At 53.0% G+C, this 9,065-nt stretch overlaps 1 protein-coding gene and 2 long non-coding RNA genes across 6 annotated transcripts in view; all 3 read right to left on the bottom strand.

Moving 5' to 3' along the window:
• The window catches only part of Lto1 (LTO1 maturation factor of ABCE1), a 7,441-nt gene extending 7,242 nt beyond the window's left edge, over positions 1–199 (bottom strand). Inside the window, exon 1 of one of the 3 annotated variants that reach the window (XM_015503292.2) lies at positions 14–199. The gene's annotated coding sequence lies outside the window, so the exon portion shown is untranslated. The remainder of the gene's footprint in view (positions 1–13) is intronic. The other 2 variants (XM_048807821.1, XM_015503293.2) reach the window with 2 other exon arrangements.
• A 234-nt stretch (positions 200–433) lies between these two features.
• LOC125618089 lies at positions 434–5,443 on the bottom strand. 2 transcript variants are annotated; one of them, XR_007349326.1, is made up of 4 exons: positions 4,880–5,443; positions 1,487–4,467; positions 835–933; positions 434–737 (listed from the first exon to the last, which is right to left on the bottom strand). It is a non-coding gene; the product is annotated as an uncharacterized LOC125618089 (long non-coding RNA). The 2 variants fall into 2 exon arrangements; XR_007349325.1 differs by having other exon boundaries at positions 434–933.
• Positions 5,444–5,517: 74 nt separating this feature from the next.
• Positions 5,518–7,823, bottom strand: LOC125618090. The gene is made up of 3 exons (XR_007349327.1): positions 7,060–7,823; positions 6,533–6,848; positions 5,518–5,600 (listed from the first exon to the last, which is right to left on the bottom strand). It is a non-coding gene; the product is annotated as an uncharacterized LOC125618090 (long non-coding RNA).
• Positions 7,824–9,065: the final 1,242 nt, after the last annotated feature.

Raw genomic sequence — 9,065 nt, forward strand, 5'->3', positions numbered from 1 at the left:
TGGGTAGGGACGGCACGCGAAAGGGCCCAAAAGGGTTCAGGACGCACGCGCGGCGGGAGGGCGGGGCGAGCCTGGACGAGGCTCAGTCCAATGTCCCCCTCGCCTTCCTCGTTGCTCCGCAGTGGGTCAGTCCGTTCCCGCCGGAAGCGTCCACTTGGCCGCACATGGGGGAAACCGGACACGTCTGCATTGTTTTTTAAAAAAATGAGTAGATGGGACCGAGTTGGCCAGTGTGGCTCGGAGAGACACCCGAGGAGTTGTCACAGAACCGACTCCCCAGGCCGCCCGGGCCGGAGGCTCGGGTCGCGGGCGAGGCTGGCACGTGCCACCGCTAGAGCCCCGGCCAGGGGTGATGGGTGCTGCGGTGCCCAAAAAAGGATGTCATAAACGTTGCCCCTCCCGAAATGCAAGAGTGATCTGGAGATGAGGAAGAAAAGGTTGTGTGTGTGCTGTTACCTTGTTTTTTTTTGGTCTTTTTAATCCTTTTTTTTTTTTTTTATACTTTTTTAGTTGTTTTTTACAGGGCTGAGGACCGAACCCAGGGCCTTGCGCATGCTAGGCAAGCGCTCTGCCACTGAGCTAAATCCCCAACCCCGAGCACTGTCTCTTGCTGTTGGTGTTTTAAGCAAAACCAGAGTAAGTCATGCAACGTCAAGAATCAAGTTGTACAGAAGGGTTTGCCCACAAGAGCACCCACCCTGTCCAGGCTGCCCTGCAGCCGAGGCATCCACTCTTTTCTTTAAAAAAGAAAGAACAGGAGTTGGGTTTAGTTCTGGCATTTTCTGAACAACGTTTTAAAAAATATTTCAGATGAGCAGCAACAAGAGAACCTACCTCTGGAACCCAGAAGCTTGTCCCTCAAATTAAGAATGCCTTATCCCAGAGCTGCCCCCGCGAGTTCCTGTGCCACACCTGGGCAATGCAGAAGATCACCTGGAAGTGTAGGAGGCATCATTTTTTGCAAGTGACCCATCTGGAAAACCCAAAGCCCTCCTGGAAAACCTTCTCAGAATTTTAATAGGGTTTCGCAAGTAGCAATATATACAAAAAGCAGCAAACAGAATCCCCCGCTTTCTGTTATACCAACCATAATCAACAGTGGTCTCTGCAGGCCTGGTGAGGGGGATGCTTTGCAGTACTTACAATAAATTTATTAGAAATAATATTTCTAACAATTCAGGCAGGAGCTATATGAAGAAAACTCGAGGTACACCACAAACTTGTGTGGGGACACTGAGCAAATCAGTACCAAGCAGAATTGCATATGATCTGGGAAAAGTGTGTCCAAATTCTGAATTTTGTCTGCCTGAACAAATTGTTCACAATAACTAAGGCTTAAAAAAGGGGGGGGGGATGATAACAGAGAATATGAAGAACAGACATGAAGAGCTAAAGTCTCAGTATGTTGATTCAAGAAGAGACAAACGAAGGAATTCCCCCAGAATGGCCCAGAGAGCGAAAACATGAAGATGTGAAACCTTCTCACGTGTAAAAAGAGCGTCCCGAATCGATTGGGGAGGGAATTCCAATCCATAACTATAATGGAAATAATATTGGCCACTTGGGAAAAGTCAAGTTCCACTCACATCTGATACCATTCCTCAAAGTCATTCCAGATGAATTAGAGTCCAACTGCAAGAGAAAGAAACACTAAGAAATCCAGGGGGAACGGGTAAATAGGAGATGCACCTTCAGGTCCTAAGCGTCACGGATGAAATAACAGCAGGAAAAGGAGCCTCTTCAACATAGGAACTGCAAACTTGGCCCTGGGAAAGCCGGAAGAAACAAAAGCTGTGTCACAAAGGAACAGTAATTCTGGCTTATAAAGAACTGACTGACATGGGGAAGACACACCTGCTTTCTAACAGGAGAGAGGACATCACATTCTAACAGAAGGGACCAGTGTACTCACATTTCACAGGGAAGAGCCACAGGGAGCCAACAATGGAGCAGCAGGCCTCACTAGTAATCCAAGGAGGAAGCAAGCTGGGAAATCCACCCTCCACCCGGCCACTCTGGCCACCGGCTGATTGATGTCACATCTTTACTCTTGACCCTTCCCAGAATCTTAATACATGTACATCTTTGTGCCCTCCCCTGCCCACTGACATGATATTTCAAACAATGCCCAAGGGAGGGGACTGTTCTGTTATTACTGCATATTTAAAATACATTTTTTTTAGCATGAACTTTATTAGCTGAAATTAAAAAGAACAAGTCTTGCCTGGCCTGTGGCCCACACTTGTCATCCCACACCTGTCATCCCAAGTGGCTTGGGAGGCTGAGGCAGGAGGATCGCAAGTTCAAACCCAGACTGCCTTCACATCAGCGTGTGCCACTGTGCCCAGCCTAATTGTGTTATCTTGGGCATTTCACTGTTATGTTTAAAAACTGCTTTGCTTTCAAATAAGAACCACACCTTAAAAATGGCCCTGACGTTGGAAAAAGACTAAAAGTGCCAATATTATTGGTTTCAGAAGTCTTAAATGATTCCAAATTTGATGTTTGTTTAGCAACTGATCACATTAAAAGTAGGCAGGAAAAATCAGAACACCTCCCTTGCTTTGACAGTTTTTGGAAAACACACGCAATGTTTGCCTGTGTGTATCTGACAAGCTGGATTTTCACCTGAGAATGTGATAGATTTGTGGTATCAATGATCTAGTATTGGTGCAGGGAAAACTCTGGAGAGCTTCTGAGAGCGTGGACTTTTCTAGGCTGGTTTTCATTTCCCTGGAAGTTACACTGATTCTGTGTCTGCCTGGCAGCAGTCTGGGCTGTGGCTCAGTGGCAGAGCATTTTGCCTGGTATGCACGAGGTGCTGGGTTCAATCCCCGGCACCGCAGAAAAGGAATACCATCATAAAATATTTAGTTTTTTAACCAAAGGTATAAAGGGGATGGCGTAATGGATTCCCAGAAACCCACCACACTAAGATAAAACACATTTTTTTTTTTCAAAGGGAAAAAAATTCAAGAGACAAACCAGGTCAACATACCTGAAGTGAAAAAACCAAATCCATCCAAAGTTCAATCTTGAAAAGGGTCCAGGAACAGGTACTGACTTGTTAGAAGCCGAGCTCTGGAGCAAAACAGCAGAGGCTTGCAAGAGTGAGTCAGCTGACCCAGAGGCGGACTGCTGCAGCAGCAGCAGCAGCAGCGCCCTGGACGGGGGCGGAGGAGCAAGCGCTGAACTAAATGCATCCACTCCTGATCTGCTTCCAGAGGGACCTGGGGCACGCCCACAGGTGTTCACAGATGTAGAGAAGCAACCTTCAAGGAGGGGTCCTGAGCCACAGCAGCCTGTGTGGGAGGTGGCCTGGGCAGGGGTCTGTTTTTCCCTTACCTGTTTCTGCCCCGGCTCTTTTTGTCTGTTACTTTTGCATGAAGCACGCAGACCTTTCTTCAAGGGGGAAGCCATTTTAAATTCTCTCTTTTTTTGTGGGGGGGGGGTATGGGGGATTGAACTCAGGGGCACTTAACCACTGAGCTGTGTCTTCAGCCCTTTTTATGTTTTATTTAGAGACAGGGTTTCACTGAGTTGCTTAGGGCCTGGCTAAGTTTCTGAGGCTAGTTTGAACTCACGATCCTCCTGCCTCAGCCTCCCAAGCCACTGGGATGACAGGCGTGCGCCAGGCCTGTTTAAATTCTTAAAAGGAAGTCGTCAGATGACATTTCACCTTAGGGCCATACATCTCCTATGTTCATTATAAACAGGGACAACACAGCTGGAAAAGAGGCCATTTGGGGGCCCAGGTTTGACCCATGGGGCGGTGGGAAGGGAATTCAAGGGAGAAGACATGCTTGAGCTTTCTGGCTGAACTTCCTCCCTGTTCCTTCCCTAAAAGGAGGTACCCAGAAGTGCCACTTTCTACCTGCCCACTGGGGAACCTCTGGCAGCCACAGAGCAGGAGGCCGGGAATGGGGCTTGGGGGTCTGTGGCTGTGGCCAGCGAGCATAAGCACCTGCCTGGCTGAAGGAGGGTCCTGCCCACCCCCAGGCAGCAGGGATGGCATAGGCCTGGCCGTCCATGGGGGACAAGACCTGAGGTTTGGCCAGCCTGTGTGACCCCAGCCTTCAGCTCCTCATGGTCTGTTTTCCTCTCTGCCATATCCACAGGGATAGAGCCCTGGTTCCAAAAGCCGAAGGGGAAAAACCAGCAACTTCCACCAGAATTCCTCATCTGGGCTGTCTCAGGGTGTCCATGCTAACATAAAAGCAGAGGGGATTTTAGGAAAGTGGCCCAAGGATCTGTCAATGGAGCTTCCACTGGGAGGGACTGGAAGGCTGAGGGAGACAGACTGTTCACTGTCCATCCTTGTATCAGTCAGGTTAGGCTGGTTGTGCTGCAGAAACAAACAAGCCCTCGCATCCCAGTGGGAACCAGGAAGAGCCATTTCCCACACATACAAAATCAGCCACAGGTCGAGCAGCTGTCCTTCACCTTGTGGAAGCAAGGCCCCAGTGGCTGAGGAGAGAAAGAGAGAAAGAAGGGTCACACTATCCTAATTGCCTGTGGTCTGGGGCTAGTCACTGGCCCTCACCAGACCCCAGGGGGAATGGAGGAGTCCATATAATTCCGGGTCACCTCTGGCTGGGCCAAGTGCTTTTGCACTATCTGAAATTTTCCTTAATTCTAGGACCATACAGTTTCTCCAATTTAAAGAGAAAGAAGATGAGGGAGTTGTTATCTGCCCTTGGAATAAAAGTGATGGGATGTGTCTCACCTGTCCCTGCCCAACTCAGCAAAACACCATCCACCCAAGAGAGGTGTCCTAAGCACATCCTACCAAAAACAGTGGAAGACGATTTTTTTTTAACTTGCTAAATTTTGAAAAACTTAAATAATACGTAACAATTTCAATGTCAGCAGAACTTACTCTGCACAGGATCTAGCACGCAGTGGGCACTCGACAAACAGTCGTTGAATGATCAAATAGGAAGGCAGTGTGGGTCACCTCAGGGCCTTGGGAGGTGAGCGGGCCAGAGGCCCAGCGCCAGCGCTGGCCACAGCATCGGGCTAGCCAGGTAAGCAGCTGCTTTCTTTCCTTTCTTTACCCAAACCAGCCCCAGACTCAGAGCTGAAGTAGAGACAAAGGAAGAAATGGTGGGCGGGGTGGACGGGGCCATCCAGCCAGGGGGGGAGTGGGCGGGTCGGCTCTGTTCCATCCAGAGGCCTCATCCTGCCCGCATCCTGCCCGCGGGGCCTCATCCTGCATGGGGGGAGGGCGGCATGACAAGGACCCACCCATGACCCGTGACTGACACCCCCTCTGCAGACGGCTCTCAGCTCTGGGCCTCTGGTGTCCACTTTCCCCCGGCTGTGGCCTCCCCCTGCCTGGGCCTCCTCACAGCTCTCCACACCTGCGCCAGCTGCGCTCTCCCCACCCCCGTGGAGCAGGATTTCCTGCAGAGAGGAGCCGGGAGCTGCTTCCCTCCCCACCCCTCCCGGCGCGCCAGTGTCCCCCTCCAGAAGCCAGGCAGTGGCTCCTTCCAGGCCCCATGATCCCTGGCAGACCCANACCGCGGCGCCTCCCGGCATCGCGTCGACCGTGCCCTGCTGACGTTCAGTGGCCCTCCGCGGCGGCTGGATCATTTCACCTGTAAATATTTCACCAGGTTCGCGAGCAGATGAAGCTTTGATTTTTAAACATAACGAAACGTGGTTCCTCCCAGCAAACTCACATCAGTACCCGGTGCTCAGCGCCTCCCGTTTACGTTGAGAGCGCGTTTGGAGGTTCTAGCGGAGAACCCGGCTCCTCTGTACCCCTGACCGAAGGACCACTGGGAGTTGACAACCGGGAGAACCTGGCAGCCAAGAAATATTTTTGCAAATTAATAAACATTCTAAATGGAATAAGTTCTGGATACACTGTCCACGTCAGGTCGTGGAAGGGAAGGAGGCCACGTGCCCAGGTCCAGGCACACAGTGGGGGCTTTGTGAACCGGACTAGTGTGCACTGGGTACTCTTTGCTTCCTGGGGGCTGGTCTGCAGCAGTGGGTGGGTCCGGGTCACCAGCAGACCAGGCTGGTGGATGCGCAGCAGCTGGGTTGGCGCCAGACATTTCCGTGGCTTCCCAGTCCCGACCTCACCCTGTAAGGGGCGCCTTCCTGAAGCTCAGGACCCGCGGGCTCGCGCGCCCGTTCCGTGCGCCTCCACCTGGTGGCGCCTTTGCAGTGTGGACAGGTCCTCTCGGGCCACCCCCCCCCCACAGCGCTTTGGTGCTGGAACCTTCTTCTGAGCCTCCGTTGGCCCCAAGCAGACCCCAGGAATGACCCTCAGGACCTGTGTTGTGTCGGACCCTATTCTTGGATGATAATTCTCAAAACCACTGATTTGGAGATGGACATTGTTGGCATCACTCAGGGGAAGGTACTGAGACTCCAAGGGCCTCCTAAAGGGCACGTGTCCAAGCCAGCCCCATACCTGGCCACTGCACACTGCTCTGCCAACCTCAGTTACAACCCCCTCCTCTCTACTGGCCCAGCTGGGACACGCAGCGGGTCCCCACGTGGGCCTCCCGTTTCCCACCTGGTTGGGTTTACAGGCACGTTGGCTAGGGCTGTCATGACCAGATGCCACAGGCTGGGCGCTCAGACCTCAGGGGTCACCCCCTCACAGAGGCCAGAAGGCCCAGGTGGAGGCCAGCTCCTCCCAGGTTCTCCTTGCTGCCGGGTGGCTTCTTCTCCGTGTCCTCACACGCCTGGTCTCTGTGTCTCAGAAAGCCGTCAGTCTTGCTGGTTACAGCGCGTGGCCTCCGTGGCCTCCCGTGGCCTCCCGTGGCCTTCGTTGCCTCCTAAAGTCCGTCTTCTGGCCGTTCTGAGGTGCAGGGGGCAGGATTTCTGCTCTGCAGGAATGGGGGACATACTTCACTCACGCTGGGGCCGTACCCAGGACCTGGGTGTGCTGAGAACACTCCCAGCTCCCAGGTAGGGTTTTTATTTTGGGGGGTGTCGGGGGAGACAGAACCAGGAACTGAATGAAGCAAAGGGTCAGGCAAACGTCCTCTCAGGCCCCTCTGGGGTCCTCCCTCCCTTGTCCCCAGAGGCTCCAGTCACCTGCTTCCTGGACTCCCCTCCAGCCACGTTCCCCGTGTGTGGTCCAGAAGTGCTGGGGCGGGTGTGAGCATGTGTGCACGCGCGTAGCTGTGAATGCAGCTGTGAACTGCGCTGTTAACTGCGCTGGGAGCTGCGCCGCAGGGTGGATGTGGGAGGCGGAGGCGCAGTGACAGCCAGCCCCAACCCTCCAGGACTTGAGATGACCTGACCTTCTTGTTCTTCCTCGCCCTACGCCCCACCCCTGCGTCCCGTGGTCCCAGCGGTCGTGCAGGGCCCAGGCTGGCGGTCCACCAATCAGCACAAAATCACCCCAAATTTCCACGCACTGGGTGGAGAGCAGGTACCACACCGGGGTCTTGGTTTCTTCTCCGTATTCGTTAGAGACAATTCAACGCGCTGCCGTGGACCATCACCGCGGCGCCTCCGGGCCCGCATCGACCGTGCCCTGCTGAAGATCTGTGGCCCTCCGCGGTGGCTGGATCATTTCACCTGTAAATATTTCATCTGTAAATATTTCACCAGGTTCGCGAGCAGATGAAGCTTTGATTTTCAAACATAACGAAACGTTGTTCCTCCCAGCAAATTCCCAGTGGTCCTTTGGTCAGAGGTACAGAGGAGCCGTGTTCTCCGCTAAAACCTCCAAATGCGCTCTCAAGATAAACGGGAGGGGCTGGGGATGTGGCTCAAGCGGTAGCGCGCTCGCCTGGCATGCGTGTGGCCTGGGTTCGATCCTCAGCACCACATACAAATAAAGATGTTGTGTCCGCCAAAAACTAAGAAATAAATATTAAAAAATAAAAAAATAAAAAAAGATAAACGGGAGGCGCTGAGCACCCGGTACTGATGTGAGTTTGCTGGGAGGAACAACGTTTCGTTATGTTTGAAAATCAAAGCTTCATCTGCTCGCGAACCTGGTGAAATATTTACAAGTGAAATATTTACAGGTGAAATGATCCAGCCACCGCGGAGGGCCACAGATCTTCAGCAGGGCACGGTCGATGCGGGCCCGGAGGCGCCGCGGTGATGGTCCACGGCAGCGCGTTGAATTGTCTCTAACGAATACGGAGAAGAAACCAAGACCCCGGTGTGGTACCTGCTCTCCACCCAGTGCGTGGAAATTTGGGGTGATTTTGTGCTGATTGGTGGACCGCCAGCCTGGGCCCTGCACGACCACTGGAACCACTGGGACCTCCTCTATCGGGAAGGTCGTCCTCTTGGATGGAGCACGCAGCTTCGGGAGGGCCACACTTGGAGCGGTGAGGGAGCAAAGGGACCCCCACCTAGCCAGCCAGGTCAGCCGAATCAGCCCTGGCGATGGACCCTGTCACATTGTGAGCGGCATTAGGAGACACAGGACACGGTCTCAGGTGACAGGCGCCACGCCAGATCCCCCTCTCATCCTCCATTTATTTTGATGGTTAAAAAAAAAATTTTTTTTGGCTGGGGAGTAACTCAGCGGTGAAGCTGGTGAAGCCGGTAAAGCTGGTTCTCCAAATGCCCAAAGTCTGGGTTCCCTCCCCAGCACCAGCGATAATTAAAAACACTTACATTTTCACAGCTGATTTGCTGAGCTAGACACCCAAGGCGGCGCCTACGTGGCTTCGTTGCGGTGTCCCTTAGATGTCACGCTTTCCAACCCCTCTGTGGGGACACGGAGGCCAAGCTTGGGCGGGCAGGACCGAGGCACCCAGACCAGGGGCTGCAGGACCAGGGGAGGGGGAGCCACATTCTCCCTTCAGCCAGCGATGACAGAAGGTAAAGCCAAGTGGCCCAGCATCAAGTTAGCAAGGTAGACGGGAGAGGGGGAAGGCAGGGAGGAAAGGGCGGAGGAAGAAGGGAAGGAAGAATGTTACTATTATTTTGTTTAATATTTAGTTATTTAGTTGTAGTTGGACACAAAATCTTTATTTATTTTTACGTGGTGCTGAGGATCGAACCCAGGGCCTCCGGTGTGCTAGCAAGCGCTCCACCTCTGAACCACGACCCCAGCCCCCAGGAAGAATATT

The sequence above is a fragment of the Marmota marmota genome, unplaced genomic scaffold (assembly GCF_001458135.2).
Source record: "Marmota marmota marmota unplaced genomic scaffold, marMar, whole genome shotgun sequence".
Taxonomy (NCBI): Eukaryota; Metazoa; Chordata; class Mammalia; order Rodentia; family Sciuridae; genus Marmota; species Marmota marmota.